Raw genomic sequence first — 22698 nt, forward strand, 5'->3', positions numbered from 1 at the left:
GACTTTGAAAAATAAGTGTTTTCACTTATTTTGCCCCATTTCTTTTGCCTTTCTGACTCTTTCAATACTCTCAGTTTTGATGCACTTATTAAGCCTTTATCAGTCTTGCACAAACTTTATGACCTTGCTTAATCCCCGTAATTGCTCCACCCAACATCAACCTGAGGAGAAGACAGATAAGCCGAGTATCTCAAAAGCCCTATGTGGGTGAGCGGGGACTTGAATTTCAATCAAGCAAGCAATATATATTAATAGATGCACCAGAGATCTACAGCACAACAGTGCCAGCTCGCTGATTGGACAGGTTCTTCACTATGACGTGTGCTGCTTGTGCCACACTGGTAGAATACACAGTTTGCTCATGGAGACGACAAAGCAGGTTGTACCATCGGCAGCAAACAATGGATACTAGTGCACTCGCTATACTGGCCTGACTCTGCCAACATTTCCAGCCATCCAGAGATTATTTTCATTGTTGTGCTGGATGATTGATGGATCCCAGTGATCAGCATGTTAAATATACTTTGTGCATCTCCCTCGGCTTCCTGCACATTATTTACTGTTGATCACATCACAAGCAGAGATGGATTTACTTCCTGTCACACTTTACTCAAAGTCTAAAGACCAAAGAGAGAGGCTCACTGAAGCCCCGACAATAATTTTGCACTCGACATTTTAACTCGTGAAGCACAGGCGTAGAATCAAAATTGCTGCATCGTGTGCACAGTTAATTTGTCACTTCCACAGTCTCACTGCGCTCACTGGGATGTCTCGCTGGGAGACCAGTCAAGTATAGCACAGATTTTAGACATGTTTTCATGTAGCTGGCAAAAAGAAATGCAAATAAATTCATTTTTTCCACCCACTGCTGTACGGTAATATGAATATTATGAGTGGAGCACTGGTGGAACAGTTTTCCCAGTCTCTGCGGAAAGGATTTCTCTTTTTATGACAAATCAATTTTTCCACTGTGGAAAAACCCCCAACAACAACAACAAAAACAATTTAAAAGCACAATTACTGCACCAGATATTAAATGTTGAAATCACACACGTATTTGATTATGTACAAGTGACATTTGTAAATGTAAAAAACAAACAGAAAAAGCACACATACAAAAAGAGAAGTAGGCTGTTAAAGTCAAATACAGCTTATGTTATAAAAATGAAAGGATTCACATTAACCAAGCGTGACATTTTCAATTCGTGGATTTAGAAATGATGGGATTAGATAAACAACTAATTCTATTAGTCTTCACATCAGTAATGTTTGCTCACACAGCAGGATGCAGCAAAATGATAAAAGAAGTCATTACAGCCTAAATATTGGAAAGCTAATATTAGCTAGCTTTGCTGTCATCTAACAGAAATGTAGTTATTTAGGCACCAGCGTACCAAAGGGTACCAGCATGCAATGGCCCTGGTTTTGAAACTCAAAGTTTTGAGTTTCGTGAACTTTAAATTCTTTAGTATTTAGCATTTTCGGTTACAATTTGTCAGGGTTCTGCGGGCGCCTTCAGGCCGGGTGGGTGTGGCCCTGCTGGTGGACTGGCCACACCCGAAGCCACACACCTGCTCCTGATCAGGCCTCGTCGGGGGAGCTACTTAAGAGAGTCTTGGAGCTCCCACCGACGCGGGATCATTTCGTGAGACTTCCCGAAGGATTGCTGGATGAGAGGGCAGCAGACACAGAGTGCACTGGCACGAGGGAGCGGACACACGAGCACAAACACTGGGAGAAGACACGGAGTGGAAGTCGGGAGCACACGGGGATGTATTGTTGTGTGTACAGTTTTCACTGTAAATAAACGCACTGCTTGTACATAGAGCACCGCGCCTGGGTCCTCCTTCCCCACCCCCCCCCCCCACCCCCCCCCCACGGTTTGCCATGCCAAACCGTGACACAATTACAATCTGAGTGTTGATGTTGAATTTATTATTTTGTAGTTTAAAAAAAAATTATGTATTTTTAGTGCTGTCAACGTTAATCTCGTTAAAATGACGTTAACGGCATAACTGCATTAACGCGGCAAATCTGTTAGCAAGTTGATGCGGATCGCCCCGTGTGAGGGCTGCACAGTGTCAATGCATTAGCGTGGTTAGCTCTTTAAAGCGTTAGCATCGTGCGGCCCATTGCACGGGGCGATCCGCTTAACTCGCTAACAGAGATTTGCCGCGTTAATGCGGTTATGCCGTTAACGTCATTTTAACGAGATTAACGTTGACAGCACTATTTATTTTTAACAGTAGCGTCTGGTTTGTCTTTGTTTCTCTTGTCTTCTAGTTTCTGTTTGGCATTGTTTATTCCAAAGTTCTTAATTATCATCTTGTATCTTGTTGGCAAGTCTTATTCTCCATTATGCATTTTTTGTTTTGATAGTCATTTGTGTCTTACTTTTAGTTTTACTTCCCATGTCCTCTTAGGAGATTTGATTCAGCTGTCTGTTGTTGCCCAGGCGTCTTCACTACCATCCTGTGTGTATATAATTATATTCTTTATTTGGTCATCTATCAGATCATTTGTGTCTCAACCCTGAGTGTCATACCAGTTTTATCAGAACTTCAACTAATACACAAAACAACTTGTCACTCCAATTAAGCTCGTAAACATGTTTAAAAAAATAAATAAAAAAATCTTTCCTTAACACAGGACACGTTTTTCTTTTCCAGTTATTTCACCACAATTTTCCAAGCAGAATTTCCATATCCGTTTTTCTGTACTCTAAAGTAGTGGCTTATTAGTTCATCCCCAGTCTAGGGTGAATGATTCCTCTGCATACCTTTCTTTTGTTTATTTGAAGAGTTTTAGTCAGGAGTTAGAGCTCATCATACTAGAGAAACAAGCACTGCTAGTGGTCATTATGCTCATTATTGTGAGCATAATGAGCACTCCACTCATGATGCTCACAACATTTTACTACAGAGGCCAGAACACCATTATTAAAGGAAATATGCTTGTAGTTATCTGATTAATTCCAGTGTGTTCACGTAAACAACGAGGAGTCTTCAGCTCCCACACAGATCTAGGTCTGACCAACTCTCTCAGCCATGGGCAAAAGATGACAACCAGTACAAATGCTAAATGATAATGAATCAAATCATGGAGAGAAATGGGAAACAAGTCCAGCTACAATATTCATCACATAAAAGGGATAAAATCACACACAGTCCAAGGGAAATTGCAGCTATGCCACAAATGAGCTACACTCCACATGCTGACAACTTCAGCAGGCAACAGCAGTCGTCCTCTCAAACCCAGTGCCCTGAACTACAACTCTGCCCTTAGGCTGTAGCATATGGTACATGTAGACCCTAGCTTGCGCAGAGAGACAGAAAATAGAGAAACAGATATTCTGCATCTTATAAATACGATCACACAATAGAAGCAAATTGTTCACTGAACATTTTTATTCCTAATCATCTCGAGTCTGGGGTATATAACATATCTGCACAGAAGTAATGACTGTGATTATACAGCGGCCTTCAGTTAACCCAACCTAATCACAGCCATTTTAAAATACTCAAAACCACTACCAAATTATTTCTCATTCACAGTTGGACTACTGTAACTTCCCATCACCAGACTGCATTCTTGAAATGACCATGCTCATCAGTTTAAGTTTAAATGTACTACTTTGTGACAAAGATATTCACAAATGTTTCATAAGAAAAATGCACAATAAACACACAATAAGTGGGACTTTTATTTTCGTGGGAAGATCTCTATTTATGAATATAACATTTGCTCATATCTTGTTTGCTTCCTGTTTATTGCTGATCTTGTTGTATTTGGGTTACTTGTGATACTATCGTTTCTCTGCCGGTATGAACTAATTAATTAAACGGATTCAATGGGGAAATTCATTTGATTTCTAAGAAGTCTCCTCTATCCACAGCTAATGCTCCTCCTCATCAAGAAGGGATTAAACATGCTCTGCCCTCTGTAATTAAGAGTGGAGTGAGGGAGCTTAAGAGGATTCACGTTAAAGGCTATTTTAAAAAACCCTGATCCCCTCTTACAAGACAAAGTAATACGATATAGACCAAATTAAACACTTCCCTCTTTGATCACCCAGGACTGACCTCATAGAAGGGCTTTCCTTTTAATTAATATGGGAAGTAAACCTGCACGGTGTGCTATGTATGTACTTACATGTGTGATTTTGTTAGATTAACATTTACTGACGATGAGGAGTTTTTAGCTGTCATTTGTGTGAAAAACCTGTCCCATTTGAAAGAATGACAAATAATAAGTGCAGTGCGTGGATAAAGGTGTACTTTAAGCTATTATTAGCTTTCAATAATGCATTGTGTTCTGAACAAGCTGCACAATGATTCATGCTGCTGCTGTAAGGGCTCTAGCATGTGCTTTCAATACTCTTTGTAGCGCTTCAGTTCATTCTATGTGCAGAATGTTTTTCAGCGTGCACATATGGATCTTTATGGCTTCCTTCACATGTGGTGGATGAGAAATTGATTCCTTTATGAGCTGCGCACTTCTTTTTCTTATATCTCATAACACAACTTTATTTCGGCTTTAATTTTTGTTTGGTAATCACCATCTACAAAAGTCTACAAATTTAGTGACACGTGTGACTCTTTCTCATCTTTTTTTTTCAGTCAAACGCCATTGCAGTGAAAGCTAGCTTTTGCTATTGTGTCAGCATATTAGCTGTGTCCAAATTCAGACGTCGCATCCTTCGGAGGACCCGGCCTTCGTGGTCTACGTGGGCTGAGAAAGACTGAGGAAACCGGAAGTGATCTGCTGTGAAACTGGACAGTCTAGCCTTCAGATTTGCATCACCAGCTGTCTCGGTGGAGTTTAATAAGCTCAGCTCCTTGCTATCTAAAATATAACAGGACAATGGCGTAAATTCTCGACCATCTCACACTTCTGTTTAATCAGTTTTCTGTTTGACGTTTATTCAGCTGTAATCTCACCCAAACTGATTTACTCAAAATAAAACACTGAAAAAAGCCAACCAATAACATTTTTAAGTTATCTAAGTGACTTATACATCATGTTTAACCTGAGTAGCGAAAGACCGCGGGGGGGTTTGAAAATGATGTGCTGAGAGTTCACTGTTCTCGCCGGCTCTAGTGAGCCTTGACCTCCCGGTCACCTATGAAGCTGGTGGGTAACAGACGTCTCCGAAAACGTCGGAGCACTTTTGCAAACATGTGATATCTTGATAAATCGAGCAGATATTTGAAGTTTACACAGCTACATCCTCGCCTGAAAATATCTTAAAAGTTTATTTTGTGAACCAGAAAGAGTTATATTAAAACTTAGTAGCTGCTCCATTGTTGGAAACTGGAATTAGCTTGTCCGTGCTATAAATTCTGGGATAGGTGGAGCCACAAAAGATACACCCGCCCCATCGTTCAAATCTGGGGAGAAGGAGGGCGCATTTGTCGGCTGCATTTGTCGGAGTCTACGAATTTGGACAGCCTTTGTCGCATTGCTGTGACATAATCTGCCTACAAATGCAGCCTCAGGAGGATGCGGCCTCTGAATTTGGACACAGCTATTGTATGACTTTTATTCTGCTGCTGTCTATATTTAAGTTAGCCACTGAAAGCCATACAATACCTAAAGTAATATTTCTTTACTATGAAAACTCAGTAAATGTGTTGGCTAAAATATATGAGTTAAAAAGATGCATTTATTTTATTATGAAAGTATGAAGTATGAAACTGATTTCATACTTTAGGCATTCGATTTGGTTGTATCGTTAGTAACTGATACACAACATTTACATTTTTTAACATCTATTCCCTACTTTGCTTCATGGGTGAACAACAGTTTCAAAAATGACCTTTATGAATGTCTGATGTATTTGTAAATTAACTTCAGCTTTACTGGTGTTGTTCAGTCTGGCCAAAGGTGACTAACCAAACAACATGGTGCTAAATCAGATTATAAGTCATCTTTCAGAGACAGCAGTAGGGATCTAGGTTCATTGATCGTCAAAGGTGTGACATCATAAACCTGCTTTGACTGGGACCAACATTTAGCAAGGCAGACTGGAGCAGCGTGACAACTGTGGACATTAAAGCTGACATGAAAACTTGGTGAAACTATACAGTTAAGTAATATTTAAGTAACTATTCAAACTGTTATTTCTGTAGAAAGTGAAACATGCTGCTTAAACCTTAGTATGGTTTTCAATGGCAAGAGAAACTGCTGGAGGAAACAAAACAGAACGGTTTAAAGTGTGCATTAACTGGCATTTGAGCTCTGTTTTTAGTTCACATCCAAAACATTTATCCATTTATGTTTTATAGCTATGGGTGGTTTTTTTTTTACTTTTTTCTTCTTCTTCTTCTTTTTTTTTTTTTATAAGTAAACAAGATGATTACTATGACAATAATCCCATGCTGTGTGCAGCTTTGTGTTGTGGTGGGTGGGTAACATCTTGCAGTTTTTCTGTGAAAAAGGCTTTCAATATTATCGACAAAGCAGATGCAGTTTGTGAATCTCATTCTGAAATGGTCTGAAAACAACAAATTGCTGTTGTACAGGAGGCTCATTTCAAAGCATGTTTTAATGAGGCTGAATAACACTTTTAGTGTTATTGATTATTTCCATGAAAAGTCGTCCGTACCTCCCTGTTTGCTAAAATAATTAGCTAATTAGTGAAATGACGGAAAACAGTGCAGCTTTGTTTGGCTGCTTGTGACTGCCATTCATCCTAATTTTTAACAATGAAAGACTACTGAATAACACCAGAGACCGGGTATGAAGGACATATGGAGCCTCCTGCTGTAGGATGACCAGATCCCAGTAAACCAAAAACATTAGCAGAGAAGTAGGATGACATTTTGATATGACACATTTGTTTGACAAATCAGAGGTTGTGGAAAAATTCTAGCGGAAGGTACAAATTCCCTTTGGAGAAAAACTAGATCTAACATACAACATTACAACAATTCAACAATCAATCTACTTCCCTATCTTCACCTATATTGATGAGCTCTGGCTCAGACTGCGAGAGACTGCGAATACTAGCAGCTGTATTGTATTGTGAATACTTCCTTCAAAGGTAGGCTGGGATCTCAGTTAGAGATAGGGTGATGAGTTCAGCCATTACCCGTCGAATTTGAAAGGAGGCAGTTGAGGTGGCTTGGGCATCTGACTAGGATGCTTCCTGGATTCCTTCTGGGTTAGGTTTTCTGGGCATGTCCTACTGGGAGGAGGCTCAAGAGGACACACTGGAGAGAACACCTATGTGTTCACTCGGATAAGCTGAAGGAGTAGGCTGAGGAGAAGGAGGTCTGGCCTCCCCTACTCAGGCTGCTCCCCCCGCAACACGGCGCTTGATAAGAGGAAGACGATGGATGGATGGATGGATGGATGTTGATCTAAATGAGGAATGGTGTAGAATAATGTACATATATATAGGATTGATAATTTGGTGGCTCCATAACTTAGTGGTTTACACATTTGCCTAGTGGTTTCCAGCTGGAACCACAGAAATCCCCATCAAAATGTGGAATATGGTGACACATGTCAAGTCAAGTCAAGTCATCTTTATTTATATAGCACATTTAAAAGACATCAAGTGTCGGCCAAAGTGCTGAACAGAGGGATAATATAATAAAAGAATCAAAATAGAAAGAAAACATTAAAAAAAGAAAGAATTGTAAGACATGTAAGAGTATATAACATATAATGTACATGCAAATATGCACATACATATACAAAACTGTACACATTCACACACAAGCAACATGTGGTTTGTCACACAGGAACAGCTGACAGTGGCAGCACTTAATAAAACCACCGCCATGGCCTTTAAAGTGTGTCACACTGTATACACACTGTATATTTGATAAGGTTAGACAAAAAATGTCAAATCTTTGCTTGCAGAAGCCATTGCACGTTAAGGATTCTTAGGCGACTGCTGGGTGCAGTGATTGAACACGGCTTGCAGTCAACTGCCACAGAGGGTCAAGACACTGTGTGCATTCTTTCCATTGAATGTTAAAGCAGCCGTGTTCACTGATTTGCACATTTAACCACACAGGAAGAAATAATCAGACACATTCACCTGGTGAATCGCTCGGTTGGAGCCCAAACCTACACACTTTCACTCAGGAGGCCTCACAACAAACACCATTCAAGCTAAACAGTTTGGATCTCCTCTCCACTGTGCGGAAGATACTTCTGATAATTATCTGCCACAGCACGCGTCGTTCAAGCAGGAGTCAGCACAGGCCTTTTGTTTCCCCACCAAACCAGCAAGACGAGACGTTTGCATGACCAGGGTTTCTTCCTGCTTGAACTTCAGTTGTGATCGATGCCGATCAAAAACTCACTCGCCTTGTTACTGTTCCATTCCCTAATAACAGCGCATTTGCATATCTATGACAAAAATGTATTACTCTCTCAATGGCTTATTGTTTATAGACATGTATGAGATAATTGCAGAAATGGGGGGAAAAGACTGTGCAGCATCGACTTAATTGGATTTCTTATCTAGGCATTGTGTGCATGATGAAAAAGCTGAGTTGTGTGGGTGTCAAAGTCAGCGCTATGCAAGGTTCAACTTTCAGAAATTCAGTGGCATTTGCAGATCTACCCAGGATTGAAAAGAAGATTTGTGAAGTGGAGGAAGTCTAAGGTATGATGTAGCAGTGCAGGAGGGAAATATTTCAAAAAGCCCCTCCTAAATTTCTTGTATGGCCATAATTATATCTTTGCCTTCTTTATTCAAAAGGTTTTAAAGCTGTTATTGTGAAAAATAAGTTTGACACAACAAGAGAAAATCAAGAATGCTCATGTGCCGTGAAAATGGAAATACAGAAGCTCTGCTAATAATTGAGATAAAGCTCCTTTTTAACACTTGTGTCAGTCTTGATTTTACATTATGTAGCTCTTCATGTTGTAACACTCTGTGTTTTTGTATTAATGAAGTCAGTCTGTTTTCTACAGAATAATTGTCTGCTAGAATTTATTAAAAAGAAAAACAAAAAAGAAACACCAGCCGGTGAAACTCGTGTCTTCAGTTGACTCTTGAAGCATGAAAAAACAGAGATGAGCAGGCAGATATGTTTCCTGATCAAGTCTGGGTATTCTGAGCTAACATCTTCACATTGATCTGAGCTCAGTACTTTGTTGCAGAATTCCCTTTATGCATACATGACATGAAAAAGGTCAAATTTAAATGGTTTAATACATGAAATCATGTGATTTTGTAGACGTAGTTCTGAAAATGTTGCCCAGGAATTTGTCAGAATAAGAGTTCAGCTGTCTGTGTAATGTGGTGTGATTAGACTTCCTGTGAGAAACAGAGCAAGGCAAGAAAGAGGTTATTCCAGCAGCTAACTATCTACATGCTCCAGGTTTTTCCTTCTCTGCTACATCTGCACCTAGTCGGCTGCACCCGGACACAATGTCCATTCATTTAAGTTAAAAAACAGACTCTGATTTCATTAATTAATGATTCATCTGGATTGATTAAAGATGGAGATGCTTTTTGTGACCACTGGAGGCCATTTCAACTTGTTCAGCATTCAGTGGTTGTTACGGCCCTAGCAGGGCCTCCTTTGAAACTGACCTTGTGTGGGTGTGTCCTGACATCTCTCCTGCCTTAGGTGCCATCTTTTTTTGTACAGCTGACCCCCATCAGCAATTAGGAATACTTAGAGCCAGAGAAAAGTGAGCTCTACCCGGGTATTTTTGAAAACTCAGATTTTTCTATGCGTTTGCACCTTTTGTCCGCACATAAACAGCGTTTTTGGTCACTGAAAACGGAGATTTTCAAAAACGTCTGCCAGGGTGGATATTTTCAAAAACTCTGTCTTTGCATTTACGTGTGGACGAGGAAAACTGAGAAAACGCAGCATCAAAGGTGTGCGCCTTTTTTGACGTCACACTGTGCGCCACATTATTGTTTCGGTGTAATGAATTTCTACAATACTGTTAATTGTACTCTCTGCAGTGTTTAAATGCTTACATATACACACAGTTACTGTCCCTCCACACATACGACTCAGTTTTGCTTCTATGCGCCATCTTTGTTTACTATTTCCCACCGAGGCTTCTAGACTTCTGATTGGCCAACATTTCTACACGGTTAGGAATATATCGCCACCTGTTGCTTTGGGATGTTCCTAGCAGTGTTTTCCTTCATTTTTGCGTTTACGTGTGGACGGGATAATTTTTTCAAATGAAAACAGAAAATCTCAGTTTTCAAAAATATCCGTGTACGTGTGGACGTAGCCCTAGTGCGAGAGAGTCTTGGTGTGTTGCAGCTAGTGAGCTGTGTGTATGTATGGTGGGTGATTGCTCCTGCTTAGTGGAGAGACCTACTTTTCAGTTCCTTGACCAACACCTGAGTTTTGTTGTTCTATTTTTTTAAAAGGTGACAGAGGCTTGTTTGTCTCTTTTAGTTTATTTATTAATAGAAACATTAATAAAACCCTTTAATTTAACCATTTTACCTACCTGTCTCCTTTTTTCAACCTGGACACTTTTTGTTACCTTCTTTCATCACCTGGACCTTTTTAGGGGAACGTAACAGTGGTACATAAAAATACTGGGATGAGTAAAGTGTGTTTTTCATGTGGGCACATTTTTTTTCTTAACATTTACCAGTGAAAAGCAGTTTTATCCACTCATTATGTCATAGTCACAATTGGTCATGTACCTAATCACCAAGCTAACTAACCACCTTTATGAATATGGCAGCTAAAGCTATCTGCATCGGTTTACACACACATCACACATCTAACAGTTGGACATGTGCACCTGTTCAGCCTTGGTGAATGATAAATGAACTGGCTCTTATGTAGCACTTTTCTACTCAAGCAATTAAAGCTCTTCATACAGCATACAGAGCTACAACCACCCAAGACACAAGAAGACCTATCGATAAGTTACCTTAAGAGGACCGAGGAAGCTTCAGACTCTGATAAAACCTCCCCAAAAGCAGGATGACGAGGAGAAGTCATCAGAATCCAATATAAAATTTAATCATTGCTAGAATGCTCGCTAAACGTAAACAACTAATACAGAGACTGCTGTTTGGGAATATATGAAAGAGTTGAGGATAATTTATTTAGTTTTACTTGAGTTTACTGGATACATGCTGCACAAGGTGGCTTGCAATTAATTTAGGAGATTGCTAAAATTGCAGTGTGTACATGTCTATAGGTGAGAGTTACTTCTGATGCATGGTGATGTTCTTTTTTTAACCAACTGGGAATATCCCAGTACTCCCAACATGCTGTCTGACCTGATCAGTTATATCTTGTAGATTAATGTTCTGTGGATGATGTATTCCTAATTAGTTTTTGTTTCTATCTGCTCTGATACCCAATACTTCAACGCACACTGTTTGCCTAAAAAAAAAAGAAAGAAAAAGGAGAGCTTGTGTTGTCTGTGTGAGCAAGCTGGCATGGGATAGTCAAATTCCCATCCTGGACTTATTCTTTGTCCACCTCTGTCTGCGAGATCTCTGTTACCATAGCAACCTGCAATTTGTTGGCAGTTAAAGGGGAACGGATCCACAGTGCTGATCTGTGAATGAGATGGACTACTCTTGTTTTTCTTTATCCTGTAGCAGCAAAACACAGCTACAGCTGGAGCACTCCACCACTGTCACAAAGAGAGAGGGAGACCGTTAATGAGTGTGCAGCCACGCTGTTTCCTGAATGAATCAACGTGTGCACCAGGAGCCCAACAGACAATTCACAGCAGACGTTACTGCACATCAGTGCTGCACTACTGTTACTCTGATTGATGTCTTCCGCTTTGCTAATACCTACTGGACCATTTCTGAGATTTTCCAAGACCTTTGCTTTTACGCCGTCATTAATTTAGATATGAAAATGATGATTATGCCTTAGAGGGATAGTCTCGACCTAGCAACTCTGCTCCTTTTTTTTGCCCTGTTTGCTGTTGTAAACCTACATCAGCACTGCTATAGTTTAATTTTAATTACACATTAAGAATAAAGACTATTACCTGTTATGATATTTAGGGTAAAATATAATAGCTTTTTCTGTTTTGTTCCCTGTGGGGTGCTTAATTTTCAGCATTAAGGTAATTAATCAAGGTTAGGAGTAGACTTGTAGTCAAGACCGCCTAATCCGAGACCAAGACAAGACCAAGACCAGAGGGTATCGAGACCAAGACAAGGCCAAGACCAAGTTGAGACGAGACCAAGACCAAGACCGAGACGAGACGAGACCAAGACCAAGACCGAGACAAAAAAAGTCTTTAAACTGCAGCCAGATGCTGCTTCGTTTACGGGTCTCGGGCATATTTATGTGTTTTTGCTTTCGCACAGCCCTCCTCACCGCTGTCTACTGTCTCACTCACTCACTGAGAGGACAGACGCATGCTCCACTTGACTGTTACGTCTCTCACCCTCTCTGTTTTTCACATAATGATATTATCCTATATCCTCGCATGTGATTGGCCACAATATGGAGGGATTGGAGCGTAGCTGAGCCACTGTGTGAGAGCTGAGCAGCCAAAGGAAATTAAGTGAGGGTAGAAATGACTGAAAGATTATTAGGCTCTGTTTTGAGCTTTGTTCAAAAAAGAATGACTTCATATATATATATATATATATATATATATATATATATATATATATATACACACACACACACATATGCAGGACACCTTAAACGAGTTTTTTAATTAAGCAGCAAGGCAGAACAAAGTCGGGCCTGTATCAAGACACAGGGACTAAACCCCAATTCAACCAGACCCAGAACTGATCCGGAATTAAAACAGGACTACAACAGTAACCAAGACAGAACCAGAATCAGAACTAGATGATAGCAGCACTAAAAATCATCTTAGACCTGCACTACACTTATTTTTTAATTCTACCAAAGTACACTATTTAGATTCTGAAAAGTTTATATAATTATTTAGCCTTGTTGAGCAAACAAGCCTGCATAACTTAATAAATATAGAATTTTAAAAGTAACAAACGCTATCTAAAAAGATACAATAGGTACGAGATACATGTTCTGATGAGTTTTGGCAAACAACCATTTGACTAACATGTGTGTCTCACCTGCTCTTGTTCCATCTCTGTTCTGTCGTCATTTTCGTCGTCTCTCTCCCTCTCTGTTCCTCTCTCTCCCTCTTTGTGCTGACAATCAAGCCAAACACAAATATACAGTGGAAACCAGATATTTACATACTCTTCAGATAAAAACACAAACACTTTTTAATTGTAACATCTGATTGTAAAATCAGACTAAATGTTTATTTTTTTAGATTGATAAATATAAAAAACATATTTGTTAACTTTAAGAGTAAAGAGAGAAACTGTCTGTATTTCTTAATTGCAAATGACACCAAATTGTATTCAAAATTGAGCCACACTTATGGAGCTCCACAATTCTTTTCCAGAATTCTTTTTCAGGTGTTTTGGTTGACATCTCTTGATTTTTCAAAGAAACTTTCCCATTTCAAAGAAACATTTCAAAGCTCTGTGTTTTGCCTTATATGCATCTGCAGCTGTGCCACCAATTTACCCACATGGACTCTACTAACCAATCAGAAGCTTCTTAAGCTCAGAATGGAATCATCTGGAGTTTTCTTAATTAATCTTAATTAACAATAAACTTTGTGTATATGTACTCCTACATTTGATGAAAGTGATTAAAATAGACAGCTCCCTCTTTTTATTCTGACATTTAACTAATTCAAAAGACATTTCAACATTTATTTATCTAAAACAAAAGTTTACTCTAAATTGATGTTTAACAGTAAAAAAAAGGTTTTATGTTTTCTCCCTAAAGTGTATGTAAATATCTGGTTTCAACTGTGAATATACTGCTGTGTATTGAAATTCCTCTTGTTTTGCATAGAAATATACTGAACAACATACAAAGCATAATATATAAAATAACATCTACCTGAGTTTTTTCTTTGAAAGAAGCTCCTTATGTCCATTGTTGTGTTCATCAGTACACAACTGAAACCGATTTAGAGAGTTTGTTTAGCCGTGGAGGGTAACAACTGAAAATATGAGATGTAAGCTAAGACTCTAAAAAAATCAGCATTGTCGTTGATTCACTCGAAGAGTAAGTAACGCAACCAAGTGATCAGTTTGATATCAATCTTTTGTGATACACCGTCATATTTACATTATTAGTTCAGTACGAATGATTTCCGTTGGTACCTGGTCAAACTTAAGCTCTCCTCTGCAGCAAACTCGCAGGCAGCAGCTTCTCCCCCCTCGCTCACCTGGGTGCTGTGCTCAGTTGCCTAGTGGCAAAGCTCGGATCATACCAAAATCAGGGGGAATTTACGACGGTGCGCTCTGTGCTTCGTGTGTTGTTTTTGTTTTATACAGTTGTCAGTCAGGCATCTAACAAACAAATTACACTCCAGAAAACCCCATGCTTCTGAAAAAATGACCCGGGCTTAAGCCCAGTAAGACACCCCCCGCTCCGCTGATGGTTGACTCCAAATCTCCCGAACACTATGTCGATTTGAGAGCGTGAGAGCGCAAGACCGAGACAGCGAGACCAAGACCGAGACCAAGACAAAAGTCCGTCGAGACCAAGACAAGACCAAGACAAAAGTCCGTCGAGACCAAGACGAGACCAAGACCACGTAAAAGTGGTCTCAAGACCGGTCTCGAGACCAAGACCGGTCTCGAGACATCCAACTCTAGTTAGGAGTCTTCTCTCACCCTCGTTCTCTGCGGCCTGCTGGAGCAGGGGGGCTAGGAGGAGGAGTTGGCCGTCTGACTGGGGTCCGGAATGTGGGGCCTCCCTGCTGCTGCGGAGTCGGGGCGGTCTGCTTCTCCCCACCGCAGGGAAAAGGGTAACACAACCTGGGTCTGGGTGCAGTTCCCCCCTCCAGGGGCAAGGGTACCTAGACCCGGTTCGTAGAGTACGCTTGGGGAGTGTGATTGTGTGTACAGCGTCTCTTTATGTCTGTCTCCACGTTGGTTGAGTGTGGAGTAAGTGCATATGAGAGCATGAGGGTGGGAATGGATGTTTGTATCTGTGTGTGCCTGTATGTCTGTGTATATATGTCAAGTTGGGTATCAGACGCCACCTCTCTGAGGACATCTCAGGCCCTCCAAGGTTTGGAGGCCTATCTCCCCCCACCACTTCCCCTGCCGGGGGCGGACTCCCTCAGACATCGGTGCGTTGGTGGTTCTTTGTGTCCGGGGATGGGCGTCCGGGTACACACCGGCTCACTCCTTGGCGGCTGCTTATCGGGGCCTGGAGCCTGGGGCTCGCTTGGGCCACTTCGGAGGTGGGGTGCCCCCGGCCTCTCGGCCTGGGGCTCGGTCACTCAGGCACAGCTGGCTGCCGGCGGAGCTCACGGGCACGTCACTGCAACCCCCCCTGGCTTCTGCTCCGTGGCTGCTGAGTGACCCCTCATCTGGGACTCTCCTCAGCTCTTTCTGGGACAGTGGCGCGGCTGCCCCTCTGTTGGTCTTCCTTGGTCTCTTGTGTTCTGGGGGCCTCTGGATGTCTGGAGTTTTGATCTCCTCCATACCTGCTTCATGCCCTGGAGGACGGGGCAGTGGCCCCCCACACCCTCTAGCAGATCATTACATGAAGGAACCTTTTAAGAAAACAAGCGCGTCCATGCTCACAGGTGTACACACGGGTGATCACACACACAAACTACACCCTTTTTGGCTCCTACCTCAAAGCACACTGTGCTGTCGATCTTATGTGCTGCACAATAATGTTTAATATTTAGTATTAGAGCTGGGCGATATATCGAGTTTTTAAAAAATATCGATATATTTTTATACGAGATATAAGATGTGACAATATCCTTTATATCGATATAGTCTATGTTACGTTATAACTATACTTGTGGAGCCGCAAGTTTGCCTCTCTTTCGTCCACTTTTGTCTTTACGCAACATTACTCGGCCTCGCCCCTCCTCCCCCATCGCTTCACCTGCAGGAAGCGACAAGATGGACACGGCAAATCTCCGTTAACGAGTTACTGCGCATCGCCCCGTGCGTGGGGCTGGACGCCGTCAACGTGTTAGCTAACTAACCACGCTAACGAGCTAACCAGGCTAACGAGCTAACCACGCTAACGCCATGCAGCCCAGAGGCGCTGCACGGCCTAAAATCCTTTCATTTTCTCAAAAGTTGACAGCGCGCCTCATGTATGAATTCTGGTTGTGCTTGATGGCCGCGAAGCGATTTTATGTGGTACACAGCGCTCAGCAATCTGTCAAAAAATGTTTTAGTACGACTTTGGTAAGCTACGGTGCTGCTGGATTGTCAGAGCATTACGGCGACCGAGGAGCCTCGCGGAGTGATACGTACTGTGCTTCAACGTAATATTACCCTACTGTGTATAAGGGCCATAAATGGCACCTGTTAAGAGACATGGTTATGAAGAGGATTTCAAACTCAATGCTGTCAGTCACACAGTAGAAGTTGGGAACAGAGCAGCTGTGAAATCCGTCTTTGTTACTATGCTCTGCATCTTTTAGTTTACATTTTGACTGCACAATTGTGAGCTTTTTGTTATGCACAAAAACAACATTGTTTTCTTTTATTGATGGAGCATTATTATTTAATAAATGCTCATAATTTATTTTTGAGTAAATTTTATGTACATCTATGCTCTATGTTAATAAAAGTGCCTGTGTGACATCTGGGACACAGCTTTGACTAAGAACTCTCTTTTTGTTCTTACTTTATGGCTTAAAAAAATAAATCGAGATATATATCTTATATCGCCGTCCAGGTAAAATATATCGAGATATGAATTTTGGGTCATATCGCCCAGCCCTATTTAGTATTTACTGTTATATTCCCATATATCATTGTGATGTTGTTTATTCTATTACTCTCGTTTTCTTCTGCTTGTTTTCTTTTTTCTTTCTCAACAGGTGATCCAGGTGATCGATATATGTATTTTTTTTTCTGCTTATTCTGTTGGTTTTTGTTTTTTGCCCTTCTCCCCCATCCCTCTTCTCAACTGTTTTTCTTTCCCTCTTTCTTTCTCCCTTTTCTTTCCCCCAGTCAAGTCTGTCCCGTATTCAGCAAGTGAAAATAAAATAAAGAATAAAAGGTGAATCAAATGGACCATTACGGCAAAGCTGGGATGGTCAATTTGGTAAAGAAAATCCGTTGGGCATCTTTCTTCGCCTTTAGACAATAATTCTGATGGCAAAAGAGCCAAACGGGACAGGTTAAAAAAAAAAGAAAAAAAAGGTAATTAATCAATGGCTCTGTCATTTGTTTTGTCAGGAACAGCAGCAAATTTACCCTTTTTGGCTCATGGACTAGAATTAGTGAGTGGAAGGAGCTGATTTGGGAGCTGTAGAAGTTTGTTTTCCAAATCAAATGTTGGGTGATGCCCTGCTCCTCCTCTGTGGCTTGGTTATAAACCAGCTCAGTTGAGTTAACGACTTGTTAACACACTCATAATGACCACTAAAGGCAATACAAAGGTCAGATATTTTGCATGCTGCTTGGACTCTTCTCCTTCTCCTTCCTTTTTAAGGTCATGCCACAGCGTCTCAATCGGATTCATTTCAGGACTTTGACCAGGCTACTCCAAAGTCTTCATTTGTTTTCTCGTAAGCCACTCAGAGGTGGACTTTGTTGGGTGACGGGTGTGTTTTGGATCATTGTCCTGCTGGTTAACCCAAGTGTGTTTCAGTTTGAGGACGCAAACAGATGGCCGGACATTCTCCTTCAGGACTTTTTGGTAGACGGCAGAATTGATGGTTCCATTTACAAGTCTTTCACACTAACACTACCATAATTTAATGTTGAAATGATGTTCCTTTTCGGAAATGCTGTGTTAGTTTTATGCCAAATGTAACAGGATTCAAACCTTCTAAAAAGTTTGTTTGTCTCATCAGTCCACATAGTATTTTCTCCATGTCTGTATAATGGCTCTCACTGTGGTTCACTGGAGTCCCAAAACCTTAGATTTCTGCTTTGTAATCCTTTCCATCAGTGACTTTGACAAAGTGAAGCAAGCTAAAAGATCGCAAAAAGCAACAGATCATGCCACAGTCAAAAGAAACCGACAGGTTCTATTTAAGTGGTTTCTGGATTGAACAGTTCTTCCAGTAATCAGGCCTGAGTGTGTTTAGTAAACCTGAACTCAGCTTTCTAAAAGTGTTAACAATTCATGATTTGACAAGAATAACTTTTTCACACAGGGACACACACAGGGTAGGTTTGGATAAATTTTCTCCCTTAATCAATGAAATCATCATTTAAAACGGACTTCTTTTTTTTTTACCATTTGGTTTCATCCTCTTTTGCATTTTGAATTTATTTAATATGGATTCCTTAATTATTTTAACTTGGAATCCCTGAAGCTTTTTGTTCTTAGCTAGAAGCCTGAAGACTAAAGGCTGAAGTTTGTTTGGCTATGTGCTGGCCTGCATTAAGAGTGTGTGCAGGGTTCAGTTGGATCTGGGCATGCTACAAATGTAGTGTGATCGCTAATGGAAGTGAATGATGAAATCCATCACGTCCTAAACAGCAGCTGATTTTGTGAAAACTGTCACTCGGTTGATAAAAAAACAAAACAAAAACACAACTCATAAAGCATGTCGAGAACACTGTGTCACTGCCAAAAAACATGTCTCCAATTAATCCACAAAATAAATAAAATCACAGACGTCACTGAGCTCTTCAAGAGCGTTTTTTAGATGTGGGTGTGTTTGCATGAAAGTGGATCTAGTCATCATGCTCATTACAGTCCAGTGTTTATTGTTTGAGTGTTTTAAACCTATTCACCTGTCATTCAGTCCTGTACAGCTTTTTTCATCATTGTTCATGTGCAGGAAACCTCTAAGCTGAGTTCATGCAGCTCCTGGAGGCCAAATCTAGACAAAAACTCAGATTTCTGTTGCAGATTAAGACTTAAATAGAAAAGATTTAAAACCATGCAGCAAGACATTGTTGAATGATCTTGTGTTTCCATATTTTCTCAGACTCTCTTGGCTGCAGATTTGCTCATTTTCAGCATCTGCATCTAAAATGTTTACATTTTATTACAAATAATTTTTTCCTGCTCTACAAATTCATAGACATTGTCAGCTCTGCTATGTTTATTGTGTGGTGTGGCAGATCATTGTACACTTACTCCAAACCCTTGTCATTGTAAATGGTGTTTAAGATTATTGGTGCCCTTCATTTTTTTTGGCACTTTACTACTTGCACATACTTTGAGGTATTTTTGTGCTATTACTTTTCTTTTTTGTAAGTTTTATACTTTATTACATTTCTTTTCATTTATGGATTTTCAGATAATTTCTGGGATTACAACAGTGAGCCTTGAGAGACATCATGAGTGACGTCATTCACTGACAATTCACTGACAAATTTATTTCACTCTTTTAGCTCGCTTTAACATGGAAGCTTGTTTCCACCACTGAAAGGAAGAACTCAAATGAATAAATCAAAATTATCTTTGTTGTTTTCTTCAAATTTGGACTTACTACATTGCAGTTAGGTGTACCAATCAGGAAGCTCCGTGAATAACATCAATTCTTTAGTATTTGGAAACAGATGGTTCAGTTACAGGCGCTCAAAATCAAATAGTGATGGCATCAGTAAACTAGCAATATAAACACGAAGAAGTTGCTGTTGTGCTAATAACGCTATGTGATTTAGCTAGTAACACAAGGATTACATTATTTTTTAAAACCAGTTTGCTCATTCATGACCAGCAGCTGTAGCACTGATAGCTGATAACTTGTACCTTCTGGTCCTGTGTAACAAGGAAAAGGCATACCATGACAAAGCTTCCTGATTGGCAGAGCCATCTCAAAACTTTGACTTTATAACTTTATAACTTTGAAATTTTAATTTTTCTGGAAATTTTCTTAATATATTTAAGATGTAAACTAATCCAATGATTATATTTGAATTTCAGTTAAAAAAAAAAAATCTTCTGCTCCAGTTTGAGCAAATGCCCTCCGCTCTGTTCCTCTGTTCCAGGTTGTAAATGCCTTAAAACGTTAACATTAAAACATCAGAATCAGCACAATGATGTTCATTTATGAAAAAGAAACTTTATTCCATATTTTGTGGTCCTCAGTAGTAATGCACATTTTAGATATAAAAAGAACCGTGGGTATGAAAATAGCATGAGCATCGGAAATGGACTGTAGATGCAGTTGAGCCAAAGGAGCAAAAACAACAACCCAACAAAAGAACCCAACTCACAGGACACCACACTGCAGAGGAGTACAGTCTCAACACTTGCACTTGACTATACCACTGAGTAATGAAACATCTATTGTATGTCACACTTGAGCCACAAATCTGAAAACCTAAAGAAGGAGAAAAGTGTACAGTTCAATTTGTGTTAAATAGGAGAGACGACCAAAATATGAAACCACTGCTGAAAAAAAATCACTGGCGAGAGCAAAATCGTGGCTGTAAATGAAAGCCTGTGGTAGAAAAAACACTGTGTACATCAGCAGAGACTGAAGCCTCTTCAGCAATTACAGAAGCTGTTAGTGGGGTTTCTGCTGCAAATCATACGGCTGTGGATGAACTAGAAAAAAGACACAGACCACCTCAGAGCATTTATAGGCTAATTATTACTGTTACACTCATAGATTTCATTCCAATGACACTTCACTGTACTGCACTGAGCACATGGAAAGCATTTATTAAAAAAGAAAAAAAAAAGTCCAGCTTCCTTGAGCATTATTTCAGCCGTCGGAGAAGAATATGAAACAGAAATGTCTTTGGCTTGTTTGTTGCAACAATACTCTGAATGTGGCTTTGAGTAAGTTCGGCGGTTTGATATACTTCAGCTCATCAAAGCTGCACCGATACTACAAAGATTTTGACACAGCTTTCTTTGCGAGAGCTTTCCCAGCACATTGGTGACGGATACGTTTCCTGTCTGACTGTCTGTCACCAGCTCAGCTTCCCCATCTGCCTGAGACCTGCTCATCCTCAGATGACACAGAGCCCAGAGCTGGTTCACCGGTCACTGGAAAATCACAGCCTGTAGCTCTCCCTGTGTTTACCCCTTTTCTTTCCAGCAGGCTCAAAAGTTAATACCAAATAATGTGGGATGTCCATGGAAAACTAGAAAATATAACACTGATGGTAGAAATTAGAATTTTTCAAATGCCACTGGAGAGAGCACACGGTAGAGTCAATGGAAAACGACGTCTCAATTTAAAAAGACACACTATCCGGTCGTTAAGTGATGACGTGACGAATCCTACTTCCGGGCCTAAAGTAGTCTGCGTTTAATATGGCTTTTGTGTTGTTAACATGTTTAATGTTTTTATTACTGCTAATCATTTATTTAAGCTCAGTTTTTAAAACCTTAGGATGTAACTACAGCCCAGCCCATGCAGCAGTATATGAATGACTAACCTCGTATTGTGGATGGATTATCTCAGTTGTTCTCCTGGCTGACGTTTGGTCCTTTTACAGCATCCTGCCATGCGATTACATTTGTTCCTGACCACCGAGAACACTCACGTTAACGTTTATCGAGTGAAAAAAGTTAGCTTGTTTAGATTATGCTAACATAGCTGTGTCGCTAGCGGTCACGTAGTACATCATTATATACCAGCTAGCCAAACTTCAGTAACCCTACAAACGTCACTGCTGTTTAGTTTTCTGTCTTCATTTATGTTGGAAGTGATAACAGAGCTGTACGTTTTAATTTGTTTCCAAAACCCCGCAGTCAGGACATGCTATATTGTATTTAGATAGAAGCTAGCGAGCTAACTTCCTGCTAACTTCTAACTCCGTTAAATGTCATAAATTCCGTTTTCATGGATGCCTGGATGTTAAACTCAATTGTTACACCTGGTAGAGCAGAACGCTGATCATTTTATTAAAGATGAAAGACTTTAGACAGTTTTTCAACTCTCAGTAATGCCATAGTGATCGTTTGATATATGGACCTGCAGCGGAGTTTAGGCCCAGACGCGGCTAGTGACGTCAGACTTAACGACCGGATATTAGTTTTCATTATGCTCAATAAAATCATAGCTTTGTGCCTCATGGAGACTCATAAGTGTTTTATCATGTATATCATGAAAAAAAATAATTTCTTGATGGTAGACAATTCTTCAGAAGTGAAGCCAAAATATCTCAATTGTCTCAGTGATGACACAGCCAGGAGTTTAATTCATACATGAGCCAAACAACATGTTTTCTGTCATATTCTCAATTTTTCCACATGAGGTTTGTTTTGGGCAACTCTGCTGCAGAAATAAACGTGTTTACAGCCAGCCTGGCTTAAGCAGCTGCTATTGTTCCATAATAATTGCAGTGGAGTTGTTTTTTTAATTAAGGCTTGAAGTTGTACATTATTAGGTGTGTGGCTGCTTTGAGTGGCTGGTGGTTGCTGATTTTGCCACTAGATATCTGCTAGATTTCTCCTCAGCCAATTTCGGCCACTGAGTTAGACCTCTATAGCATGTTTGTGCGTTTTTAAGGCAAATATCAAAGAGATTTCCCAAAATGTCTGCGCTCCCGATTTGGTAAGTAAAATTGTAGTATTTTATAGTGTTAACTGATAACTCTGCACTCTACCCTCTCTTCCAGCTTTGTACACTTCTTCTCCAAAAACAAGTTTGATGTCCACACTGCCAAAATCAAGCCATCAAAATGTGAGTCACCAAAACAATAGACTGCATATAAAAAATTTACATATCTGGGTCTAAAAATGCACCTAATGCTAAAGTGCTTTAAAGTTGTGCACAGACAACTTC

The 22698-nt window shown here is 40.2% G+C and overlaps 1 long non-coding RNA gene across 1 annotated transcript; it reads right to left on the bottom strand.

Annotated features, from left to right (window-relative positions):
- Positions 1–10338: 10338 nt before the first annotated feature.
- LOC146491173 (uncharacterized) lies at positions 10339–15704 on the bottom strand. The gene is made up of 2 exons (XR_014872216.1): positions 13893–15704; positions 10339–13120 (listed from the first exon to the last, which is right to left on the bottom strand). It is a non-coding gene; the product is annotated as an uncharacterized LOC146491173 (long non-coding RNA).
- Positions 15705–22698: the final 6994 nt, after the last annotated feature.

This window comes from Neolamprologus multifasciatus, chromosome 23, assembly GCF_963576455.1.
Source record: "Neolamprologus multifasciatus chromosome 23, fNeoMul1.2, whole genome shotgun sequence".
Lineage (NCBI taxonomy): Eukaryota > Metazoa > Chordata > Actinopteri > Cichliformes > Cichlidae > Neolamprologus > Neolamprologus multifasciatus.